At 46.8% G+C, this 27,628-nt stretch overlaps 1 pseudogene; it reads left to right on the top strand.

The window, feature by feature from the left end:
* The first annotated feature begins 1,123 nt into the window (after positions 1–1,123).
* On the top strand, positions 1,124–27,174 carry LOC147095597 (zinc-binding protein A33-like; annotated as a pseudogene).
* Positions 27,175–27,628: the final 454 nt, after the last annotated feature.

Raw genomic sequence — 27,628 nt, 5'->3', positions numbered from 1 at the left:
CAAACATCCACTCCCTCCACCACCGTGGCTGCAGTGTGTACTGTCCACTGGAGGCACCGCAGCAACTCACCAAGTCTTCTTTCACAGCACCTCTCAAACCTGCGACCTCCACCTCCAAGAAGGACTGGACCAGCAGGTGAATGGGAACACCATCACCTCCAAGTTCCCCCCCCAGTCACACACCATCCCGACTTGGACATACATCGCCGTTCCTTCATCATGGCTGGGTCAAATTCCTGGAACTCCCTCCCTAACCGCGATGTGGAAGCACATTTACCACATGGACTGCAGCGCTTCAAGAAAGCAGCTCACCACCACCTTCTCAATGGCAACTAGCAATGGGCAATAAATGCCACCTTGCCAGCGTCGCTCACATCCCGAGAATGATTTTTTAAATATACACCCGCTTCTGATAATGATCAACTGTTAGTCAACCTCCTTCCTTCTATGGTTCACAATGACATGCTTCGAATAAGCACGAGGCACTTGGCGATGGAGGATACGGAACAGATTGTTTCATATACAGCACAGGTGATCTTTCTATAGTATGGTTAATGGACCCTCCCCCTATGTTTATTACACTAGACGCTAAAGTTATACTTTAATCACTCATGGTTAAAGTCGTTCCCGTCAATTATTTCCTTGCACAAGCTTTTCTCGTAGATAATACTCAGACACTAAAAGCACAAGGTAAGCCAGGCTTGTATCTGTCTATCTTGGAATGCCGGCTGTTCCAAGATACAAGGAAGTTTGATTATTAACCCTTAACTCTCCAGGATGTCCAACCTACAATTCTCCAGGATGTCCGCCCGCTTCCTGCAGGTGTACTATCTCCGGGCCGCAGTAAAGGTGGAACTGGAGGGATTTCTGGCAGGGGAGGGGTGGAGATGTCATTCCGCTAGTCTTTGAGGGACATCACCATGGAAGGGTTCACAGCCCAAATTCCAGCACTCACCCAGACTTACATCCTCAATCCACACCCCCAGGCCCAAGAATGTTGGTGCCTTTGTGTTTTATATGTTTGACATTCAAAGAAATAAAGATTTGCCAGACAAGTTTGCCTGATGACAGTGTCCCTTTAAGAGGACAGATTGTGAAATGAGTTCACAATAAACTGAGGGAAATGAAACTGAAAGTAAAGTGAACGACAGAATAAGGAGCAGCAACTGAGATGGCCATCAGTAAACAGGTCTTCACCCTGACCGAGGATTTAACCTGCTCCATCTGCCTGTCTCTGTATGTGGAGCCGGTGCGACTGGACTGTGAGCACAACTTCTGTAAATCCTCTATCCAGAAGTGTTGGGAAAACCAGGAGCAGTCCGTGTCCTGCCCGGAATGTCGGGTGGTTCTTCCCGGGAGAAGCTACACCAGTAATAGGGTGTTGGCCAATCTCTCCAAGAAAGCGTGGCAGCTGGAGCTGAACCTGAAGCTGGAGAAGGATCGGTCTCACTGTGAGGAACATGAGGAGAAGCTGAACCGGGACATGGAGAAGGAGTGGTCTCACTGTGAGGAACACGAGTAGAAGCACAGTGGCATAGTGGTTAGCACTGTTGCCTCACAGCGCCAGGGACCTGGGTTCGAATCCGGCCTCGTGTGACTGTGTGGAGTTTGCACATTCTCCCCGTGTTTGCGTGGGTTTCCTCCGGGTCCTCCGGTTTCCTCCCACAGTCCAAAGATGTGCGGGTTAGGATGATTGGCTGTGATAAATTAACCCTTAGTGTTAGGGGGGATTAAATACGTGGGGTTACGGGGATAGGGTGGGGTATGTGTTGGTGTAGAGGTTACGGGGATCGGGTGGGATATGTGTCGGTGCAGGCTCGATGGGCCGAAATGTTCTCTATCTGCATTGTGGGGTTTCTGTGATTACTGTGATTTCTGTGAAGCTGATCCGGGACACGGAGAAGTAGCGGTCTCACTGTAAGGAACATGGTGAGAAGCTGATGCTGTTCTGTGAGGAGGATGAGACTCTGATCTGTGCCAGTTGTGTAGATTCTCCCGCACATTCAAACCACAGGTTCCTGCCGGTCTGGGATGCAGTGAGACGGTACATGGTAAGGGGACACGGGAAGGGATGTTCCTCAACTCTCACCCTGGAGGCTGTGGTGTGGAGCGTGGGATAGAGGGAGTGGAGAGATGGGAATCAGCTTCATTACAATATTTAAATAAAATAACTACAGGGCAAGAGATTCATTACAATATTTACATTAAATAACAATAGGGAATCGGTTTCATTACAGTATTTAAATTAAATAACTGAAGGGAACCAGTTACATTACAATATGTGTTATATATAACTATGTGGGAATCATATTCTTGGCAGGTGCTCACACCATTCCCGGTATTCCCCGTGTCCTCTCACCCAATGGGAGCCAGACATTTTCCTCCCAGCCTCAGGAATCTCAGGGATTCGATCTGTCGCCCAAACTCTCGCCTTTACACACGCACGTTCGTTGTTTACAAAATTACTCAATATAAACTTCATAAAAATATAAGAAATAGGAGCAGGAGGCCATTTGGACCTTCGATAGATCATGGCTGATCTTCTACCTCATCTCCACTTTCCTGCACTATCCCCATATCCCTTGATTCCCTTAATATCCAAAAATCTATCTATCTCTGTTTTGAATATACTCAACGACTGAGACTCCACAGCCCCTGGGGTAGAGAATTCCAAAGATTCACCACCCTCTGAGTGAAGGAATTTCTCCACATCTCAGTTCTAAATGGACGACCCCTTATTCTGAGACTGTGACCCCTGGTTCTAGACTCCCAAGCCGGAAGAAACATCCTCCCAGCATCTACTATGTCAAGCCCTATAAGAGTTTTGTATGTTTCAATGAGATCACTTTTTATTCTTCTAAACTCGAGAGAATATAGGCCTAGTCTACTCAATCTCTCCTCATAGGACAATCCCCCCATCCCAGGAACCAGTCTGGAGAACATTCGTTGCACTCCCTCTATGGCAAGTATATCCTTCCTTAGGTAAGGAGACCAAAACTGTACACAGTACACCAGGTGTGGTCTCACCAGGGCCCTATATAATTGCAGTAAGACTCATACTCAAATCCTCTTGTAATAAAGGCCAACATACCACATGCTATTATAATTGCTTGCTGTACCTGCATGTTAACTTTCAGTGATTTGTGTACAAGGACACCCAAGTCCCTCTAAACACCAACATATCCGAATCTCTCACCATTTAAAAAATACTCTGCTTTTCTATTTTTCCTACCAAAGTGGATAACTTCACAGTTCTCCACATTATATTCCATTTGCCATGTTCTTGCCCACTCACTTAGCCTGTCTATCTCCCCTTGCAGCCTCCTTGCTTTCTCCTCACAACTTACATTCCCACCCAGTTATGTATCATCGGCAGACTTGGATATATTACATTTGGTCCCCTCATCCAATTCATTGATGTAGATTGTGAATAGCTGAGGCCCAAGCACTGATCCTTATGGTACTGCACTAGTTACAGCCTGTCAATCCGAAAATGACCCATTTATTCCTACTCTCGGTTTTCTGTCTGTTAACCAATTCTCAATCAATGCTAGTATATTACCCCCAATCCCATGAGCCCTAATTTTGTTTAATAACCTCCTGTGTGGCACCTTATCGAATGCCTTCTGAAAATCTAAATACACCACATCTACTGGTTCCCCCTTATCTATTCTGCTAGTTACAACCTCAAAAAACGCTAACGGATTTGTCAAACATGAATTCCCTTTCATAAATCCGTGTTGACTCTGCTTAATCATATTATTCTTTTCTAAGTCCCCTGTTACCACGTCCTTAATAATAGATTCTAGCATTTTCCCTACTACTGATGTCAGGCTAACTGGTCATGTAGTTTCCTGTTTTGTCTCTCCCACCTTTCTTAAATAGTGGGGTTACATTTGCTACATGCCAATCCATGGAAACCATTCCAGAATCTATGGAATTTTGGAAAATGACAACCAATGCACCCACTATCTCTATAGGCACCTCTTTCAAAACCCTAGGATGTAGGCCATCAGGTCCAGGGGATTTATTGGCCTTCACTCCCAATAATTTCTCCAGGACTAATTTTTTACCAATACTAATTTCTTTCAATGCCTCATTTTCGCCAGAACCTTGGTTCTCCACTATTTCTGGGAAGTTTTATGCTTCTTCTTCTGTGAAAACAGACAAAGTATCTGTTTAATTTCCCAGCCATTTCCTTGTTCCCCATTATCATTTCTCCTGTTTCAGCCTGTAAGGGACCCACATTTATTTTTGCTAACCTTTACCTTTTTACATACCTATAGAACCTTTTACAGTCTGTTGTTATGTCTCTCACTAGTTTATTGTTATATTCTATTTTCCCTTTCTTTATCAATTTCTTGGTCCTCCTTTGCTGAATTCTAAAATCCTCCGAATCGTCAGTCTTATTACTTTTTTGGCAGCATTATAAGCCTCTTCCTTTGATCTAATACTATCTTTAACTTCTCTTGTTAGCCATGGTTGGACCACTTTTCCTGTGGGGTTATTGTTCCTAAAAGGAATGTATATTTGTTGTAATTTCTGTATTCATTCTATTAAATGCTAGCCATTGTTTGTCTATCATCATACCTTTAAATGTAGTTTCCCAATCTACTGTAGCCACCTCGCCCCTCATACCTACGTAGTTTGCCTTGCTTAGATTTAAGACGCTAGTTTCAAATTTAACAAAATCACTTTCAACCTCAATCTAAAATTCTATCATATTATGGTCACTCTTCCCTGAAGACCCCTTTAGTACAAGGTTATTAATTAACCATTTCTCATTGCACAATACTAGATCTAAAATAGCCTGTTCCCTAGTTGGTACCTCTAAATACTGATCTAGAAAACTATTTTGCATACATACCATGAATTCATCCTCCACACTATTACTGCAAATTTGGTTTGCACAGTCTATATGTAGATTAAAGACCCCCATGATAACTGTATTACACTTGTTAAATGAGCCTCTAATTTCCATGTTTTAAATTCATTCATGGGATCTGGGCATCGCTGGCAAGGCCAGCATTTATTGCCCATCCCTAATTGCCCTTGAAGAGGTGGTGGTGAGCCGCCATCTTGAACCGCTGATTTATACTCTGCCCTACATTACAAATAATGTTTGGGGGGCATTAAACAACTCCCATCAATGTTATCTGCCCCTTGCATTTGCTTAGCTCCAGCCAAACTGATTCTACCTCTTGATTGTCAGAGCTAAAATCCTTTCTCTCTACTTCTTTATCCCATCCTTCATTATCAGGGCTACCCCTCCTCCTTTTCCATTTTGCCTATCTCTTCTATAAGTGAAGTGTCCTGGACTATTTAATTCCCAACCTTGGCCACTTTGCAACCATGTCTCCATTATGGCGATTGGATCAAACCTGTTAATTTCTATCTGTGCTATTAATTCATCTATTTTGTTGCAAATGCTTCGCATATTCAGATATAGTGCCTTTAGCTTTGACTTATTTCTATTTTTCCCTGATGCCACCTTAGTCACCGATGCCTTATTACCTTTGTTAGTCTCTCTGTCCCTTCCAGACCCACTCTGCTTAATTTTACCCAAAACTCTACTCTGCTCTAGAGCCTTGACATTTCTCTCGCTGCTTTTACATTTACTCTTTCCTGAATCCTCCCAGCACCCCTCCCCCACTTCATCAGTTAAAGCCCTAGTGTACTGCCCTTCTTATTCAGTTTGCCAGGCCACTGGTCCCAGCCCGGTTTAACTGTAGCCTGTCCCAATGGAACAGCTCCCTCTTTCCCCATTACTTTTGCCAGTGCCCCATCAAATGAAACCCCTTCCTCCCACACCATTCTTTGAGCCACGCATTTAAACCACTGATCTGTTTGTCCCTCTGCCAATTTGCGCTTGGCTCAGGTAACAATCCAGAGATTATTACCTTTGAGGTTCTGCTTTTTAATTTGGATCCTAGCCCCTCAAACTCCCTCAGCAGAACCTCATTCCTAGTTCTACCTATGTCGTTGGTTCCTACGTGGACCACGACAACTGGATCCTCCCCCTCCCACTCCAAGTTCTTCTCCAGCCACGAGGGCACTGGACAAGCAACACAACCTCCGGAACTCTCAGTCATGCCTGCAGAGAACAGTATCTATCCTCCTGACTATACTGTCCCCTACCACAGCTACATTCCCTTTCACTCCCCCCACTTGTCCCCCCACTTGAATGGCCTCCTGCACCGTGGTGCCATGGTGAGCTTGCTCATATATCCTGCAGGCTATTCCCTCATCCACACAGGCAGCAAGAACCTCATACTTGTTGGACAAGGGCAAAGGCTGAGGCTCCTCCAGCATTGCACCTGGGGTCACCTTACCTGCCTGAGTTGCAGTCACACCCTTCTGTCCCTGACCACTAACCAGACCTGTACCAGTACCTAACATATGGTATGTGACTGGTTCAAAGTGTCCAGGTAACTCTCCCCATCCCTGATGCCACGCAATGTCTGCACCTCAGACTCCAGCTCAAAAACTCTGAGCTGAAGTGCCTCAAGATGCAAGCACTTGCTGCAAACATGGTTGTCTGGGAGCACAATGCTCTACACAACCTCCCACATGCTGCAGTAGCGGCACTCCACCTGCACTGCCATCCCGATAAGACCTTGTTTTATTTAATTAAATTTGTAGTTAGATAACTTAGTTTACAGTGTAGTTTGTTGACTACTTACTTGATCTAGATTAAGTTAACTGTACTGAAATTAACTATCTACCTGCATCACATAGCAATACAAGTACTGTAGGCAAAAAGCAGCAACTCCTTCCCACTCTTCTCCGAATTGCCACTCGATCCAAATTCCCAAATAAAACACTCTGTTCAAGTCCACTTAGTTTAATCCCGCTCTGTGCAGATCTTAATAAAGCTTCTGAAATTTCTCCTCTTGCTGTTCTTCAATTCATTTGGAAATACAGCTAAGCAGAAACTGCTCGAAGCTGCAGAAAAATATTCCATCCATTGACCTGGCTGGGCGGTATTGATGCTCGCTGTGAAACTGGGTTCACTGCGCTTGCACAGACTGCATGATCTGCATTCAGCGAACAGAATCAAAGCTCCAGGCAAAAATATCAACTCTAAGCACAGGCTTTTGGGAGAGGCTGAGGCCTTCAAATAAAAACGTTAATAAATGCATTTAAAGTTTTAAAAAAGAGAAGTCAATGGATACATGTAACTATGTTATTGTGAACTATGGTGGACCCACCAAGGGTCTCAGAACAATTGGTAATAATCCCTTTAACAGCAGTATAGTGCAACCGCGGACTGCACATTTAAACTGCCTGTTAACTGTTCTGTATTGTGTTTTCCTGCACTCAACGTGATGACGTCATGACGCTGCTCACGTGACCACCAGTGGCGCGAAGGACCTGATGACGTCATGACATCAGCTTCCAGAATCTTCCAGTGCCCAGCAAGCTGTATAGACCTGTATACCGTTTCTCCTGTAGCTTCCCTGTTAACTTCGTTGTTCATGAAAACCTGTTGATCTGATTCATCGAGTCGAATACTTTATATAACTAGGAACCTCCGTTCCTACATTGGTGACCCCGATCTCGTCGGACAACTTTCGTCGAGGATGAACCCGTACGCCGTCACCCTTAAACTGCCGCAGTTCTGGGAACAGCAGCCAGCAGCATGGTTTTCCAGGCAGAGGCACAGTTTGCTCTCCGGGAGGTCACAGCGGATGCGACCCGTTATTATTACGTGGTTGCCGCTCTCGACAGTGCCATGGCCTCGCGAGTAATCAGCATCCTTGAAAGCCCGCCAGAGGAGGGCAAGTACGAAGCGCTTAAAGCCCGTTTGCTACAAGTATTTGATCTTAATAAGTCAGAGCGGGCACGCAAGCTTATTTCCATGCCAGGCCTCGGAGACTCAAAACCGTCAGAGCTGATGAGTCAAATGCTCACGCTGTTGGGTGCGGAACCCCAATGCTTTTTATTCCGTGAGCTTTTCCTCTGCCAGCTACCTGAACCGGTTCAGGCGGCATTGGCCAACACAGCCATCACAGACGGTGCTGAACTTGCTGCAGAGGCAGACAAGTTATTTACTGTCACTCAGCAATATTGTGCAGCCGTGAGGTGCTTTTCCCCCACGCGTGAGAAAACCAGCCCACCCCCAGCAGGATGGTGCGCATACCACACCTGTTTTGGCACCAAAGCTCGATGCTGCCGGCCTTCTTGCAGTTTCCCTCAAGAAAACAAACAAAAAAAAACTCCAACAAGCCCGCGTCCTCCCGGACGGATGACAAGGTCTAAAAAGCACAGCAAGTTAGCTATGGCGGCGGGCTCAGCGGGCAAACTCATTTATGTTACGGATTCCGTTATTGGCAGCCGATTCCTGTGCGACACTGGTTCACAGTGCAGCATCCTCCCGGCTTCAAAGCTGGACCTGCTATCCGGCAGCCAAGGGCATTCCCTCCTGGCAGTAAATGGCGCTGCCATGCGTACGTTCGGGAAACGGACGGTAAACTTAACCTTCGCCGGTCAACGTTTTGTCTGCGACTTTATTGCAGCCAAGGTCTCACAGGCCATCCTGGGGGCCGATTTTTTCTGCGCCAACGGTCTGCTGGTCGACATCCAACACTGCCGACTCATTAATGTGTCCACTTTCCACGCAGTGCCCTGCCACCGCAGCACCACCATGTCCTGGTCGGTGGCCTGCGTGGTTCCGTTGCAAGACAGATTTACGCGCCTGCTCGGCGAATTCCCGGAGCTCACCAGGCCCACTTTTTCGGCTACAAGCACACGGCACGGGGTGGAGCACCATAGCTCCATGACTGGAGCACCAGTTTACCCTCGGGCGTGGTGATTAGATGCCGGCAAGCTGGCAGCCGCAAAGGCTGAGTTCCAGACCATGGAGCGCCTCGGGATCATCGGGCGTTCGGACAGCCCTTGGTCTTCCCCACTGCACATAGTACCCAAACCAGGCGGCGGATGGCGACCTTGCAGGGATTACAGACGCTTAAATGACGCCACGACACCGGACAGGTACCCTATTCCCCACATCCAAGATTTTTCGGCTCATCTGGCTGGAAACACTATATTTTCTAAAGCGGATCTCGATCGTGGATATCACCAAGTTCCGGTGCACCCTCCAGACGTCCCCAAAACGGCAGTCATCACTCCGTTCGGCCTGTTTGAGTTCCTCCGCATGCCATTCGGTCTGAAAAATGCAGCTCAAGCATTCCAGCGTTTGATGGACTCTGTATTACGGGACCTACCCTTCATTTTTGTTTATTTGGACGACATCCTAATAGCCAGCAAGGATACGACAGCTCACATGGCCCATTTATGTACACTTTTCCCCCGACTCAGCCAACACGGCTTTATTGTCAATCCGGCCAAATGCACGTTTGGAGTATCCTGCATTGATTTCCTGGGACACAGGATTACCTCAGAAGGTGCCGTCCCACTAGCCACCAAGGTAGAGGCAGTTACCACATTCCCGCAGCCTCGCACGGTCAAATCCCTGCAAGAGTTCTTGGGGATGCTAAATTTTTATCATCATTTCATCCCCAAAGTGGCCCGGTTGATGCAACCTCTGTACGAAGCAATAAAGGGAAAGTCGGGCAAGGATGTTCTCACTTGGATACTGCAAATGGACCAGGCCTTCCACGATAACAAGGCGGCTTTGGCGGATGCAACTATGCTGGCACACCCACTTCCGGGCGCGATGGTTGCCCTCACTACGGATGGCTCCGACTACGCCATCGGAGCAGTTCAAGAGCAATGGGTTGACGGGGGTTGGCAGTCGTTAGCCTTTTTCAGCCGCCAACTGCGCAAGAATGAGCGAAAGTATAGCACTTATGACAGAGAGCTGCTAGCCCTGTTTTTGGCCATCAGACATTTCCGTTTCCTCCTAGAAGGCCGCCCGTTCACTGCCTTCGTGGACCACAAGCCGCTCACCTTCGCCATGGCCAAAGCGGCGGTGCCTTGCAGCTCGGCAGCAGTGCCACGTTTATATCCGAATTCACGACGGATTTGCGGCACGTGTCAGGCAAGGATAATCTCGTGGCAGATTGCCTTTCCCGAGTTCCAGTCCAGGCACTCCACCTGGGCATCGATTTCGTTGGACTGGCAGGGGATCAACTGGCAGACCCAGAGGTACAAGCGTTTAGGACCACGCCTTCCAGTTGGCAGGTTGCAGACGTGCCGTTTCAAGAGGCAGGAACCACGCTCTTGTGCGACACATCCATGGGAGTGCCCCGGCCCATTGTGCCGGTCGAATGGCGCAAGAAGGTATTCCAGGCAATCCACGGGTTATCTCACCCGGGGATGCGGGCTTCTCAACGGCTACTGTCCTGCAAATTCGTTTGGAAAGGCATGCATTTGGACGTCCGGGACTGGACAAACAATTGCGTCAATTGCCAAAAGTCCAAAGTCCACCGTCACGTCAAGGCCCCGCTGGCAAACTTCCCGGTGCCTGAGCGCCATTTCGACCACATTCATGTGGATTTAGTAGGCCCCCTTCCCGGGTCACGTGGATTCACACACCTCCTGACGGTCGTAGACCGGACCCCCAGGTGGCCAGAGGCGATTCCCTTGGCCGCTACCACCGCAGCAGATGTAGCCAGGGCGTTTCTTTCGTCGTGGGTAGCTCATTCCGGGGTGTGTGATGAAATTACTGTGTTCTGATATTTGTACTTGTACTTGTAATGTCTGGAATGTTCCACCGGGGCGGAACCACTAATGCTCCTCCCTGGCCCCGCCCCTTGTCTGGTATGTTCTACCAAGGGCTCGGTCGATGATGAACTCTGTTAACTCTGCCATGATTCTTACTTAATAAAAGCCTTGTGTCTTAAACTTTAACTTCACGGATTCGGGCAGTTATTTGGCACATCAATTTTATTAAGCAACAACTTTTGGAAGATGGATCGATTTTTGAAACCAGAGCGTCTGGATATCGATCCGCATTCGGCAGATGCGTCGGAGAAATTTACGCATTGGCTGCGATGTTTTGAACACTTCATCGCATCGTTCGATTCGACGGTTAACAAGTTGGGTCTTCTAACCAACTTGGTAAGTCATCAAACTTACTCTATAATTGAAGATATTACTACATATGAAGAAGCCCTCGCAGCTCTTAAAGCCCAGTACCTTAAGTCGGTTAACGAAGTATACGCCAGGTATCTCCTGTCTACTCGCATGCAATTACCCGAGGAATCTCTGGACGATTTCCTGCAGGACCTTAAGGCTTTGGCTAAGGTTTGCAACTACAAGGCTGTCTGTGCCATAATGTATCAGGAAGAAGCCATCTGCGATTCTTTCATATCTGGCCTCCGATCTAATTATATTAGAAAGAGACTCCTCGAGAATGACTCGTTAGTTTTAAAAACGGTCGTCGCTGCTCATCGATCGTTAGATGTAGCCCAGAAGAATTTAGAAGTGTATGCATCAGCCCATGCATCTCTCTCAGCCTCGTGTGTTCCGAGTATGGAGGCATCCATAACACCAATCGAGCCCCCACTTAATCCTATTGTTGCAGCTGTGCCCCATGGGTCTAAGTGTTATTTTTGTGGGCAATCTAAACACCCCAGGCAAAGTTGCCCAGCCAGAGAGGCTACCTGTTTTAAATGTAAGAAACGGGGACATTTTAGTAAAATGTGTAAGGGTAATCCTGTACCGGAGGTCTTCTCTGCTGCCACCTATCATTTTACTCTAGCCTCGGCTACGGTTGACCAGACCATACCGTGTTCCTTGTCAAAATCTATGATGGACATCAAGATTAATGGTCGTCCTACTGGGTGGTTGATAGACTGTGGCAGTACTGAAAGTTTTATACACCCGAACCTTGTTAACTCCTGTTCATTGAAGGTGTATCCTACACGAAGTGAAATTGTGATTGCGTCCAAATCCCTTACTTCGGAGGTAACTGGATATTGTAAAGTCACATTGACCGTTAAGGATACGGAGTATAAGGACTTTAAACTCCTCATATTGCCTCAGTTGTGTGTGAACTTAATATTAGGCTTGGACTTCCAGTGTCAGCATGAGAGCATTACCCTTAAGTATGGTGGATCTCAGCCTCCACTCATAGTCTGCAGCCTTTCTACTTTAAATGTAAGTCCACCTTCTTTGTATGCGAACCTTGCTCCTAATTGTAGACCTGTAGTGACTAAGAGTCAACGGTATAGTTCAGAAGATAAAACATTACTAAAAGAGGAAGTGGAAAGGCTTCAACGGGAGGGAATCATCGAACACAGTGGTAGCCCATGGCGTGCCCAGGTGGTGGTGGTTAAAACTAATGAGAAGAAAAGACTTGTGGTGGATTATAGCCAGACTATAAACTTGTATACCCAATTAGACGCCTATCCTTTGCCTCGTATTTCTGAGATGGTGAACCAGATAGCTCAGTACCGCGTGTTCTCCACCATTGATTTAAAGTCTGCCTACCATCAACTCCCCATCAAAATAGAAGACCGACCTTATACGGCCTTCGAAGCTAATGGTCGCCTGTACCAATTCCTTCGGGTGCCCTTTGGAGTGACGAATGGGGTATCCTTCTTCCAACGGGAGATGGATCGTATGGTGAATGAATACGCGTTGGAAGCAACATTCCCGTACCTGGACAATGTTACCATCTGTGGGCGTGACCAACGGGAGCATGATCAAAATCTTGCGAAGTTCCTAGAGACTGCAAAGAGGTTAAACCTGACCTACAACGAAAACAAGTGTACCTTCAATACTACACGTTTGTGTATTTTTGGTTGCGTTGTGGAGAATGGGGTAATCGGGCCAGACCCTGAATGATTATGCCCACTCAAGGAATTACCTTTACCTCACACTGTAAAAGCTTTAAGAAGGTGTCTGGGATTCTTCTCGTACTATGCCCAGTGGATGGCTAGCTACTCAGATAAAGTCCGACCTCTTATTAAGTCGACGTCTTTTCCACTATTGGTGGAAGCTCAGGAGGCTTTTCTTAATATCAAATGGGACATTGAGAAGGCAGTGGTATGTGCCGTGGATGAGAAGATCCCTTTTCAAGTGGAAAGTGATGCCTCTGATTTTGAGTTGGCAGCAACTCTTAACCAAGCTGGTAGACCAGTAGCTTTCTTCTCTCGTATATTGCAAGGACCAGAAGTTCGACATTCTTCAGTGGAAAAGGAGGCACAGGCGATTATTGAAGCAGTCAGGTATTGGAGACATTATCTCGCTGGCTAACGTTTTACACTCATTACTGACCAGCGATCCGTGGCCTTTATGTTTAACACTAAGCAGAGAGGCAAGATCAAAAATGATAAGATTTTAAGATGGCGAATAGAACTGTCAACATATGACTATGATATTCAGTACAGGCCTGGAGTATTTAATGAGCCATCGGATGCTTTGTCATGAGGAGTATGTGCTAGTCTAGGTACAGGTAAGCTTCAAAGTCTCCACGACGCACTCTGCCACCCTGGGGTTACCAGAATGAACCACTTCATTAAGTCCCACAATCTACCCTACTCTATTGAGGAGGTCCGGGCAATGACCAGAACCTGTCATGTTTGTGCTGAATGCAAACCCCGCTTCTATAAGCCGTCCGAGCCAGCTCATCTTATTAAAGCAACTCGACCATTTGAGTATTTGAGTCTCGATTTTAAAGGTCCCCTTCCATCGAGCGACCGTAATGCCTATTTTCTTAATATTATAGACGAGTACTCTCGGTTCCCTTTTGTTATCCCCTGTCCAGATGTCACTAATGCTGTTGTAATTAAATGCCTCTGCCAACTGTTTTCCTTGTTCGGCATGCCTAACTATATACATAGTGATAGGGGTTCTTCCTTTATGAGCGGAGAATTACGACAGTTTTTGCTAACGAAGGGGATTGCAACGAGTAGAACTACCAGCTATAACCCTCGTGGTAATGGGCAGGTCGAGAAAGAAAATGCGACAGTGTGGAAGGCTATCATACTGTCTCTGAAGTAACGAGGCCTGCCGACCTCTCGCTGGCAGGATGTCCTGCCAGACGTGCTGAATTCCATAAGGTCTCTTTTGTGTACAGCGACGAATGCCACCCCTCATGAATGGATGTTTAGTTTTCCTAGAAAAGCTACTAATGGAGTATCGTTACCCACATGGATGACGACCACGGGCCCTGTATTGTTGCACAGACATGTGAGATGCCACAAGACTGATCCACTGGTGGAGGAAGTACAACTCCTCCATGCTAATCCCCAGTATGCGTATATTCAATATTCGGATGGTCGAGAGGATACGGTCTCTATTAAAGATCTTGCACCTGCTGGAGCTCGAAAAGTATTCGACTCTGAGAGTAGAGTTTTCAATCGTGGTATTGGACCTTCAGAGACACAAACCCTCAGTGTGGAAAATACTGATGATTCTGGGAATTCGAATGAACCGGAGTTAGTACTCCGGGAGGAGCCTCAGCAAGAGTTACGTCGTTCCCAGAGGATTATCAGACCTCCTGACAGACTGAATCTATAGCAGGGGGTGAATGTGATGAAATAACTGTGTTCTGATATTTGTACTTGTACTTGTAATGTCTGGAATGTTCCACCGGGGGGAACGACTAATGCTCCTCCCTGTCCCCGCCCCTCTTCTAGTATGTTCTACCAAGGGCCCGGTCGATGATGAACTCTGTTAACTCTGCCATGATTCTTACTTAATAAAAGCCTTCAGTCTTAAACTTTAACTTCACGGATTCGGGCAGTTATTTGGCACATCAGGGAGCCATCGGACATCTCCTCGGACCGCGGTCCGCAATTCACCTCAGAGCTGTGTAACGCAGTGGCACAAGGCCTGGGTACCAAGCTGCACCATACCACTGTGTACCATCCACAGTTGAATGGCCTGTGCGAAAGGTTTCATCGGTCTCTCAAAGCGTCCCTCCGTGCCAGCCTGAGAGGACCCAACTGGGTGGATAGGCTCCCATGGGCGATGCTAGGCCTCCAGACAGCACCAAAGGAGGATTTCCAGTATTCATCGGCTGAGCTGGTTTATGGCCAGGCACTCAGAGTGCCAGGTGACTTCCTCCCTCCACACACCGAACCATGGTCTGCAGCTCAACAGCTCCTACTTCATCAGGAGGCGGCTAGGAATTTCCGGCCCATCCCAACCTCGCAGCATGACCTGCAGAGGCCTCACGTTCTGACAGAGCTCATGAGTTCGGACTAAGTCTTTATTCGACAAGACGGTCACAGAGACCCACTCAAGCCGCCGTATACCGGACCTTTTTGTGTCATCTCATTAGGGGAAAAGTTCTTCACAGTCGAAGTCGGTGGAAAGTCTGATACTCTTTCTGTCGACCGGCTCAAAGCAGCCCACCTGGATCGTAGTGAGCCTGTCGTGGCTGCCCAACCGCCTCGCCATGGCCGACCGCCGTTAGCCACCAGACCAGCTGTGCATCAACCCACCGTCGATCAGCCTGATTCGGCCTCCGACGCACCTGCACCTCTGACTACTGTTTCTGCCTCGCCCAAGACGCCGCTTCTGTCGCAATCTGGCACTGGTTCTTCGAATAATGCCCCGTTTCCGCTGCCTGAGTTTCGTCGCCGTTCAGCCAGGATCATTAAGCCTCCTACTCCATTGACAATGTCTGTTAAAGTGGATTCTGGGGGGGCGCCTGTGGCGGAGCCACCAAGGGTCTCAGAACAATTGGTAATAATCCCTTTAACTGCAGCATAGTGCAACCGCGGACTGCACCTTTAAACTGCCTGTTAACTGTACTGTATTGTGTTTTCCTGCACTCCACGTGATGACGTCATGACGCTGCTCACGTGACCACCAGTGGCGCGAAGAAAGTGATGACGTCATGACGTCAGCTTCCAGAATCTTCCAGTAGTCGTCGAGTGCCCAGCAAGCTGTATAGACCTGTATACCGTTTCTCCTGTAGTTTCCCTGTTAACTTTGTTGTCCATTAAAACCTGTTGATTTGATTCATCGAGTCGAATACTTTATTCAGCTAGGAACCTCCGTTCCTACAGAACTATGTTTTTTTAAATTTGTTTTCAACCTAATTTTGGAAATGAGAAATTTCAGTTACTGAGGGGAATATTGCAGCTAAACATTTTTTCAGAAAGCATTTTGAGTGAATTGCGGGGAATAAGATCACCAGCACCATGTGGGGCTTTAAAATGAAGCCGTGCCAGGCCACTCTTGAGATTAACATTGGAAGTCCTACTAAAGTGTCACTAAGTGGCTGTTCAGAGTCCCGGCAGTAAGTTTGGTCATTTTAAATATTGGAAATCCCACAGGAATTGTTTCTCTAGCAGTTTTCAATGGACTGTGTGACTCACATAAGTAATTTAAAACACTACCTAAACAATCGTGTCTTGTTAAAAGCCTGAATAGCTGCCCCCACAGTTTGGGAATAAACAGCAGACATTGCAATGGGTTATGGTGAGATCTGATTCCATTTTTAGGACCAGCTGAAATCGGCCTTGGATTCCATGGAGGAGGAAAAGAAAAGTAAAAGTGAATTAAAACGGCAGCAGGAGGGGAAGATTTCAGAACTGGGTGTGAGTATTACTGCTGTTACCTTTAAACATTGCCACCCTTTAACAACCCGCTGCTTAAATAATCTCTCTCACCATCTTAGCAACTCACAGGATCCCTGGAGCAAGACATCTCCGCACAATTTGCCAAAATCCATCAATATCTTGAAGACAAAGAGAAACATTTAATCGAAGAACTGAAGAGAAAAAAGGAGGAAGATCTGCGACAAATGGAGAAAAACTTGGAAAGAATTGAAGAGGAACTGACGACACTTGAGGAGAACAGACTGAACCTTTGTGTAGACATCGAGCAGTGAGACAGTATCTCTTTTCTCAAGGTGACCCTTTATAACCCAATCCCCAAGCTGTTGGTGTAAGTGTAAACAGCACTTTATAATCGGGCTCAAACCCCATCACAACAATGCACAATGTGCAGTATAGCTGAGGACAAACGGGTATCAGTCAGGATTGAGCTCTGAGTGTCGAGCAGACTGTCCCACACTGTCAGGACTTCACACTGGCTGCAGTGTAACTGGAACCAGAGTGAAGGTAACTTATTAAACCTCTTGCTGGTCCCCTTCATGTTTCCAATGTTAGTAATGAGCTGAGAGGACAGTCCACTCTCCGCAGATATTAAGCACTTCACTGACACTGAGAAGTCGACCAATATCTTTAAATACAGGAACATAGTCCTCGGTTCCCCCAGCTTGACTGTGGTTTGCAGTCGGCAGTATAACTCAGAGCTGTGTTTACAGCTGTTACCAGGGTTACAGACCATTACCACTGAAAATGACTCTGTGTTTCCCGGCACCAGGTTCTGAGAACCTGAGTGAGGGAGGGAAATTGATCTTGTCCTTGTCCTATCACTCTAACCTTTCACTGTTATTACAAGCCAAACAGTGCATACCAACATCGAGCAATATATCATCAATCGACTCACCATCCGAATATCTCCAATAGGTTATAGAATTTTCTTGCTCAGGAAAAAGGTTATCTCCTCTCAGATTTCTTCCTTTCTCACTTGTGCTTATATGAGTGACATGTTGGGGTTCAGTCCCATGGGTGCTGGCCCTGAGAGCAGTGACATGTTGTGGTTCAGTCCCATGGGTGCTGGCCCTGAGAGCAGTGACATGCTGGGGTTCAGTCCCATGGCTACTGGCCCTGAGAGCAGGGACATGTTGGGGTTCAGTCCCATGGGTGCTGACCCTGAGAGCAGGGACATGTTGGGGTTCAGTCCCATGGGTGCTGGCCTTGAGAGCAGTGACATGTTGGGGTTCAGTCCCATGGCTGCTGGCCCTGAGAGCAGTGACACGTTGGGGTACAGTCCCATGGGTGCTGGCCCTGAGAGCAGTAACACGTTGGGGTACAGTCCCATGGGTGCTGGCCCTGAGAGCTGTGACATGTTGGGGTTCAGTCCCATGGTGCTAGCCTTGAGAGCAGTGACATGTTGGGGTTCAGTCCCATGGGTGCTGGCCCTGAGAGCAGTGACACATTGGGGTTAAGTCCCATGGGTGCTCTCTCTGAGAGCAGTGACATGTTGGGGTTCAGTCCCATGGCTGCTGGTCCTGAGACCAGGGACATGTTGGTGTTCGGTCCCATGGGTGCTGGCCCTGAGAGCAGTGACATGCTGAGCTTCAGTCCCATGGGTGCTCTCTCTGAGAGCAGTGACATGCTGGGGTTAAGTCGCATGGGTACTGGCCCTGAGACCAGTGACATGTTGGGGTTCAGTCCCATGGGTGCTCTCTCTGAGAGCAGTGATATGTTGGGGTGCAGTCCCATGGGTGCTAGCCCTGAGAGCAGTGAAATGTTGGGGTGCAGTCCCATGGGTACTGGCCCTGAGAGCACTGAGAGGTTGGGGTTGAGTCCCGTGTCTGCTAGCGCTGAGAGTAGTGAAATGTTGGGGTTCAGTTCCATGGGTACTGGCCCTGAGAGCAGTGATATGTTGGGGTTCAGTCCCATGGGTGCTGGCTCTGAGAGCAGTGACATGATCGGGTTCAGTCTCATGGGTACTGGCCCTGAGAGCGGTGACATGTTGGAAAGGATCAGTGAACCTTCAAAGTCTTCAACAGCAGAGGAAACCCTGTCCAGTGTATTCCGGGGGTAACTGACGTGGTTTCACATCACTGGAGCCCGTCAGTGAAACTCCACCCAGATCCCTTCACATTTTACTAAAACCACTGATTATACATCATTAAAATGTAAAATCTAAACAGTTCCGTATATTTATTAAAATATTTCTGAGTCTCTGTCCTGCTGGAACTGAAATGATTGAGAGAAAGGTGAGTATCCAATCCAAACCCACACACGGTCTGACACTGTGATCACAGTTTGTATCCTGCAGTGAGTGACTGAATCAATTTCATTCAAACAGGTATCTGGAAAAAGGTGAGGAAGGTGAAGATGCAGAGAGAGGTGAAGGTAAAGAGATCCTGGTGTCTGCAAGCCTGAAATACACAGTGTTTCCAGGCCCGTTACTCTACACAGTGTGGAAGGAAATGAAACAGATCATCGCTCCAGGTAAGAAACTCCACAGCTTTGTGTCCACTTTCTGTAGTGTCCTGCTCTCTTCCTCCTCTCCTGGAGGTGCTGCCTGCTGCTGGGTACAGATCACTGGGGCAGCAGTCTCTGGGGCCTCACTCAAGGGGCCATTATATATGTGGGATCTTATATTGAGCGATTCAAGCATGAGGACATCAGAACACCATCTTATTTGACATCCAGACACTCACACTTTCCAGTAGAGCTCACGGGACAGTGTTCAGACTGGGACTCCTGGCTAATTGTGTTCCTCTCTGACCCAGGACTCACTAGAGAGTGATCAGACTGGGACCCCTGGGCTAAATGTGTTCCTCTCTGACCCAGGACTCACTGGACAGTGATCAGACTGGGACCCCTCGCTGATTGTGTTCCTCTGAAACAGGGCTCACTGGACAATCAGCGAGGGGTCCCAGTCTGATCACTGTCCAGTGAGTCCTGGGTCAGAGAGGAACACAATCAGCCAGGGGTCCTAGTCTGACCACTGTCCAGTGAGTCCTGGGTCAGAGAGGAACACAGTGATCAGACTGGGAGATCGAGCTGATGGTGTTAGAATCATAGAATGGTTAAAGCACAGTAGGAGGCCATTCAGCCCGCCGCGTCCATGCCAGCTCTCTGCAAGAGCACTTCTGCTAGTCCCACTCCCCCGCCCTTTCTCCATAGACCTGCAATTTATTTCCTTCAGCTACTTATCTAATTCCCTTTTGAAAGCCACGATTGAATCTGCCTCCACCACCCTTTCAGGCAGTGCATTCCAGATCCTAACCACTCGCTGCATAAAAAAGTTTTCCCTCATGTTGCCTTTGGACCTTCAGCCAGTCACCTTAATTCTGTGTCCCCTGGTTCTCGAACCTCCGCCAATGGGAACAGTTCTTTTCTATGAGGATTGGGAGAGTTTCAGAAACCAGCAAAGGATGACCAAAAATTTGATATAAAGGAAAAAAATAGAATGAGAGAAAACTAGCAAGAAATATAAAAGTAGAATGTAAGACCTTCTACAAGTATGTAAAAAGGAAGAGAGCAGCAAAAGGAACCGTTGGTCCCTTAGAGGCTGAGATATTATGGAAATGGCAGAAACGTTAAACAAATATTTTGTATCTGTCTTCAGAGTAGAAGACACAAAAAACATACCAAAAATGGTGGGGTACCAAGGGTCTAATGAGGATGAGGAACTTAACGTAATTAATATAAGTAAAGAAGTATTAGAGAAACTAATGGGACTAAAAGCCAACAAATCCCCTGGACCTGACGGCCGACATCCTAGGGTTCTAAAAGAGGTGTCTGAAGAGATAGTGGATGCCTTTTGATCTTCCAAAGTTCCCTAGATTCTAGAACAGTCCCAGTGGATTGGAAGGTTGCAAATGTAACACCGCTATTCAAGATCGGAGGGGGAGAGAAAACAAGGAACTACAGGCCAGTTAGCCTGACATCAGTCATCAGGAAAATGCTGGAATCCATTGCTAAGGAAGTGGTATCAGGGCACTTAGAAAATCATAACATAATTAGGCAGAGTCAACATAGTTTTATGAAAGGGAAATCGTGTTTGACAAATTTATTAGAGTTTTTTGAGAATGTAACTAGCAGGGTAGATAAAGGGGAACCAGTGGATATAGTATATTTGGATTTCCAAAATGCATTCGATAAGGTGCCACATGAAAGGTTATTACACAAGATTAGTGCTCATGGGGTTGGAGGTAATATAGTAGCATGGATAGAGGATTGGTTAACAGACAGAAAACAGAGAGGGGATAAACCGATCTTTTTCAGGTTGGCAGGCTGTAACTAGTGGAATACTTCAAGGATCACAGAAAGCTAGCATGCAGGTACAGCAAGCAATAAGGAAGGCAAATGGCATCTTGGCCTTTATTGTAAGGGGGTTGGAGTATAAGAGTAAGGAGGTCTTGCTACAATTGTACAGGGCCTTGGTGAGACCACACCTGGAGTACTGTGCACAGTTTGGGTCTCCTTATCTAAGGAAGGATATACTTGCCTTGGAGGTGGTGCAATGAAGGTTCACTAGATTGATTCCTGGGATGAGAGGGCTGTCCTATGAGGAGAGATTGTGTAGAATGGGCCTATACTCTCTGAGTTTAGAAGAATGAGAGGTGATTTCATTGAAACTTACAAGATTCTGAAGGGGATTGACAGGGTAGATGCTGAGAGGTTGTTTCCCCTGGCTGGAGTGTCTAGAACTCGGGGGCATAGACTGAGGATAAGGGGTAGGCCATTTAAGACCGAGATGAGGAGGAATTTCTTCAGTCAGAGGGTTGTGAATCTTTGGAATTCTCTGCCCCAGAGGACTGTGAATGTTGAGTCTTTGAGTATATGCAAGGCTGAGATAGATAGATTTTTGGATTCTATGGGAATCAAGGGGTATGGAGATTGGACGGGAAAGTGGAGTTGAGGTCAATGATCAGCCTTGATCTTATTGCCATGTTACAACAGTGACTATACTCCAAAAAAGTACTTCATTGGCTGTAAAGCACTTTGAGACGTCCGGTGGTCGTGAAAGGCGTGATATAAATGTCAGTCTTTTTTTCTATTGAATGGCAGAGCAGGCTCGAGGGGCCGTATGGCTTACTCCTGCTCCTATTTCTTATGATAGGAAAATACTGCAAATGCTGGAAATCCAAAATAACAACAGAAAATGCTGGAAAAACTCAGCAGACCAGACAACATCTGTGGAGAGAAAATAGAGTCAACGTTTCGGGTCAAACCCTTTGTCAAGACTGGGTTGACAAAGGGTTTGACCCGAAACGTTGACTCTATTTTCTCTCCACGGATGTTGCCTGGACTGCTGAGTTTTTCCAGCATTTTCTGTTGTTATTTCCTATTTCTTATGTTCTGCTGTTCTATCTTCTCTGTCTAGACCACTCATGATTTTGAATACCTCCTCTCAATCTGCTCTGCTCTAAGGAGAACAACCCCAGTTTCTACAGTCTATCCACATAATTGAAATCTCTCATCCCTGGAATCATTCTTGTAAATCTTTGCTGCACCCTCTCTAAAGCCTTCACATCCTTCTTAAAGTTTGGTGTCCAGAATTGGACACAACACTCCAGTTGTGGCCGAACCAGTGCTTTATAAAGGTTCAGCATAACTTCCTCACTTTTGTACTCTATGCCTCTATTTATAAAGCCCAGGATCCCGTATGCTTTTTAACCGCTTTCTGAACCTGCCCTGCCACCTTCAGCGATTTGTGCACATATACCCCCAGGTCTCTCTGTTCCTGCACTCCCTTTAGAATTGTATCCTTTAGTTTAGATTGCCTCTCCTCGTTCTTACTACCAAAATGCATCACTTCACTCTTTCCTGCGTTACACTTCAGCTGCCACGGGTCCCCCCATTCCACCAGCCTGTTTATGTCTTCTTGAAGTCTTATCACTGTCCTTCTCATTGTTCACTATACTTCCAAGTTTTGTGTCATCTGCAGATTTTGAAATAGTGCCGTGTACACCTGTAATCGTTAATATATATCAAGAAAAGCAGTGGTCTTAGTGCCGACCCCTGGGGAACACCACTGTACCTTCCTCCAGTCTGAAAAGCAACCGTTCAGCACTACACTCTGTTTCCTGTCGCTTAACCAATTTCGTATCCATGTTGCCACTGTCCCCTTTATTCCATGGGCTTCAGTTTTGCTGGCAAGCCTATTATATTGCACTTTATCAAATGCCTTTTCAAAGTCCATGTACACTACATCAACCCTCTCTGTTAGCTCATCAGAAAATTCAATCAAGTTGGTTAAACACCATTTGCTTTTAACAAATCCATGCTGGCTTCCCTTAATTAATCCACACTTGTCCAACTGACTGTTAATTTTGTCCCGGATTATCATTTCTAAAAGCTTCCCCACCACCGAGGTTAAGCTGACTGGCCTGTAGTTGCTGGCTTTATCCTTACACAGTTTTTTGAACAAGGGTGTAACATTTGCAATTCTCCAGTCCACTGGCACCATCCCCATATCCAAGGAGGATTGAAAGATTATGACCAGTACCTCTGCAATTTCCAACTTTACTTCCCTCAGCATCTTAGGATGCAGCCCATCTGGTCCTGGTGACTTATCTACTTTAAGTACAGTCAGCCTTTCTAGTACCTCCTCTTTATCAATTTTTATCCCATCCAGTATCTGAAATACCTCCACTTTCACTATGACTTTGGCAGCATCTTCTTCCTTGATAAAGACTGATGCAAATACTCATTTAGTACCTCAGCCATACCCTCTGGCTCCAGGCGTAGGTTTACATTTAGGTCTCTAATCGGCCCCATCCATCCTCTTCCTAGCCGTTTATTATTTATATGCTGATTGAAGACTTTTAGACTCCCTTTTATGTTAGCTGCCAATCTATTATCATACTCTTTGCCCCTCTTATTTCCTTTTTCATATCCCCTCTGAACTTTCTGTATTCAGCCAGCTCTCACTTGTATTCTCAACCTGACATCTGTCATACGGCACTTTTTTCTGCTTTATCTTACTCTCTATCTGGCTTTCGTTGCCCTACTTTTCCCCCTTGTGTGAATGTACCTCGACTCTACACGAACCATCTCTTCTTTAAAGGAAGCCCATTCTTCGATTACAGTTTTTCCTGCCAATCTTTGATTCCAATTTACCCAGGCCAGATCCATTATCAACCCACTGAAATTGGCCCTCCTCCAGTTAAGTATTTTCTAGATTGCTCTTTGTCTTTTTCCATAGCTAACCTAAGCCTTATGATACTATGATCACTGTTCCCTAAATGTTCCTCTATTGAAACTTGATCCATTTTACCCACCTCATTCCCCAGAACCAGATGCAGAAATGCCTCCTTCCTCATTGGGCAGGAAATGTACTGATCAAGAAAGTCCTCCTGACCACACTTCAAAAATTCATCCCCTTCTCTGCCCTTTACACTATTACTATCCCAGTCTATATTAGGATAATTGAAGTTCCCGATTATCACTACTCTATAGTTCTTGCACCTCTCTGTAATTTCCCTGCAAATTTGCTCCTCTGTCTCCTTCCCACTAGTAGGTGGCCTATAGAATACACCTAGTAGTGTAATGACACCTCTGTTTTTTCTCAACTCTAACCACATAGATTCTGTCCTTGACCCCTCCAGGATATCCTCCCTCTCCAGCACTTTAATATTCTCCTTAACCAACACTGCCACCCTACCTCCTTTCTTTCCTACCCTATCTTTCCTGAACGCATTATATCCAGGAGTATTTAATACCCAATCCTGCCCTTTTTTGAGCCAGGCCTCCGTTATCGCCATGACATCATATTTTCATGTGGCCATTTGCACCTGCAGCTCACCAACCTTATTTACCACACTTCATGCAGTTACACACATGCACTGTAAAGCTATCTTAGACCTTCTTGTATTCTCTCTTAGTCTGACCACACCGCATACCATAATATCTCTTACTCTAGTTCTATCTGTATCTCCCACACTTTTGTGCACCTGGTTTCTCCTTTCTAATGCTACAGCCTGGTGCCCACCACCCTGCCAAATTAGTTTAAACTCTCCCCAACAGCACGAGCAAATCCTCCAAGAGGGTATTGGTCACGGCTCTGTTGAGGTGCAGCCCACCTGGCCTGTACGGTCCCAACTCCCCCAGAACCAATTCCAATGTCCCAGGAATCTAAAGTCCTCCCTCCTGCATCATCTCTCCAGCCTCGCATTCATCTGCTCAATCTTTCTATTTCTATAAACACTCGCGCATGGCACTGGAGATTACTACCATTTGAGGTCCTGCTTTTTAATCTCTTTCCCAGCTCCCTAAAAGCTGCCTGCAGGACCTCAAACCTCTTTCTACCCATGTCGTTGGTACCAATATGAACCATGACCTCTGGCTGGTCACTGTCCCTCTCAATGTTCTGCAGTCGCTCAGTGACATTCTTGACCCTGGCACCAGGGAGACAACATACCATCCTAGAATCACGTCTGCAGCCGCAATCGGTTCCCTGAATGATTGAATCCCCTCCACCAACCCCCCCCCACCCCCCACACACAGCTGAGCCAGCCGTGGTGTCGTGGACTTGGCTCTGGCTGTACTCTCCAGAGGAACTATCGCCCTCACCAGTATATACCAGTCGGAGAATGAGATGCACTCAGGGGTCTCCTGCACTACCTGCCCGCTCCTCCACTTCTGTCTGGCGGTCACCCATTCCCTCGCTGCCTGCACTCGTTTAAGCTGTGGCGTGACCACCTCCTGAAACCTGCGATCCACGTAGCTCTCAGACTCACAGATGTACTGCATTGACACGAGCTGCTGCTCAAGCTCCGAAACCCTGAGCTGGATTTCCTCCAGCCAACGACACTTCCTGCACATGTGGTTGTCCAGGACACTGGAAGCATCCTGGATTTCCCACATGGCACAAGATGTGCATTCCACAGGACTGAGGTGCCATGCCAGACCTCTAATTAATAGGCTATTAATGAACTTAGCAGAAATAAACTTAGAACTTAAAAAAAAACACTCACCAGCTCACCAACACTCACCAATCAGCTCCTTACCTTGTGCTGACGTCACTTTAGGTTTTTTACTCTGATGTCACTCTTTCAAATTCTGCCTGTGTTGAGTTGTTCCCAGCTCAGGTCCCGCTCAGTCCACTGCTTCCTTGTTCCTACCTGACCCAGGACTCACTGGACAGTGATCAGACTGGGAGCTCAGGCTGATTGTGTTCTTCTCTGACCCAGGACTCACTGGATAGTGATCAGACTGGGACCCTGGGCTGATTGTATTCTTCTCTGACCCAGGACTCACTGGACAGTGATCAGACTGGGACCCCGGACTGATTGTGCTCTTCTCTGACCCAGGACTCTCTGGACAGTGATCAGACTGGGACCCTGGCTGATTGTGTTCCTCTCTGACCCAGGACTCACTGGATAGTGATCAGACTGGGATCCTGGGCTGATTGTATTCTTCTCTGACCCAGGACTCACTGGACAGTGATCAGACTGGGACCCCGGACTGATTGTGTTCCTCTCTGACCCAGGACTCACTGGACAGTGATCAGATTGGGAGCCCGGACAGATTGTGTTCCTCTCTGACCCAGGACTCACTGGACAGTGATCAGACTGGGAGCCTGTAATATCTGTTCGCTGTACATACTGGAGTCTGGGAATATATCTAACTGTACACTGTACCCAGTCTGTAATATCTGTTCACTGTACATACTGGAGTCTGGGAATATATCTAACTGTACACTGTACCCAGTCTGTAATATCTGTTCACTGTACATACTGGAGTCTGGGAATATATCTAACTGTACACTGTACCCAGTCTGTAATATCTGTTCACTGTACACACTGGAGTCTGGGAATATATCTAACTGTACACTGTACCCAGTCTGTAATATCTGTTCACTGTACATTCTGGAGTCTGGGATTATATCTAACTGTACACTGTACCCAGTCTGTAATATCTGTTCACTGTACACACTGGAGTCTGGGAATATATCTAACTATACACTGTACCCAGTCTGTAATATCTGTTCACTGTACATACTGGAGTCTGGGAATATATCTAACTGCACACTGTACACAGTCTGTAGTATTTATTGATACAGAAATTATGGAATGGGGGCTGAGTCCAGTTCTACATATATCAGATATTAACTTGTGTCCGTCCGCCTTCCTCTGTCTAAAACTTTTAACATGATGTCATTTTTATTTTCCCAGTCCCAGCCTCACTGACCCTGGACCCAAACACAGCGCATCGTAGACTCATCCTCTCTGAGGGCCGGACCAGTGTGAGACCCAGTAACAGAGGATTACAGCTTCCTGATAACTCGGAGAGATTCGATATGTGTCTTTTTGTCCTGGGGTCGCAGGGATTCACATCAGGGAAACACTACTGGGAGGTGGAGGTTGGCGACAAGGCTAAGTGGGACGTGGGTGTGGCCAGAGAGTCAGTTAATAGGAAGGGACAGATAACATTGGGGCCAGCACATGGATATTCGGCTGTGCGTCTGAGAAATGGGAATGAATATAGAGCTGTTGTTCTGCTGAACCCGAGTGTGAAGCCCAGGACCATCGGAGTTTTCTTGGACTATGAAGGAGGGCAGGTGAGCTTTTACAATGCTAATGATATGTCTGATCTCGACACTTTCACTGACACATTCACTGAGAAATTCTTTCCTTATTTCTTTCCTGGATCCTACGAAGAAGGTAAAAGTGCTGCTCCTCTTAAACTGCATCAGTTCAAACTGTAGGTTCCTAAACTGATGTGTCAGAGTACGGAGAGAATTTGTCCACTGCTGGGCGAATCTTGCACATCTCACACAGTAACTTCGAGGCAGGGCATGAAACAGCATCACATTCATTCTCACTCTACCACAGAAGGCTGTGGAGGCCAAGTCACTGAATATATTTAAGACGGAGATAGATAGATTTCTAGACGCAAAAGTCGTCAAGGGGTATGGGTAGAGAGTGGGAATATGGTATTGAAATAGAGGATCAGCCATGATCCTATTGAATGGCGGCGCAGGCTCGAAGGGCCGAATGGCCTACTCTTGCTCCTATTTTTCTATGTTTCTTACAGCACTGGGAACGGGGCTTGGCAAAAAATGGTGGGGTTGAGAATGTTGGGCTGGTGAATTGTAAGTGATCCTTGCGCTGAGCTCTTGGGCTGTGATCACGGACTGGGACATGTGTTACTGTGCAGGG

This window comes from Somniosus microcephalus, unplaced genomic scaffold (genome assembly GCF_052327205.1).
Source record: "Somniosus microcephalus isolate GS21.2 unplaced genomic scaffold, FLI_Smic_1.0 unresolved_chr1, whole genome shotgun sequence".
NCBI lineage: Eukaryota > Metazoa > Chordata > Chondrichthyes > Squaliformes > Somniosidae > Somniosus > Somniosus microcephalus.
This window is presented reverse-complemented; position numbering and strand designations above follow the sequence as displayed.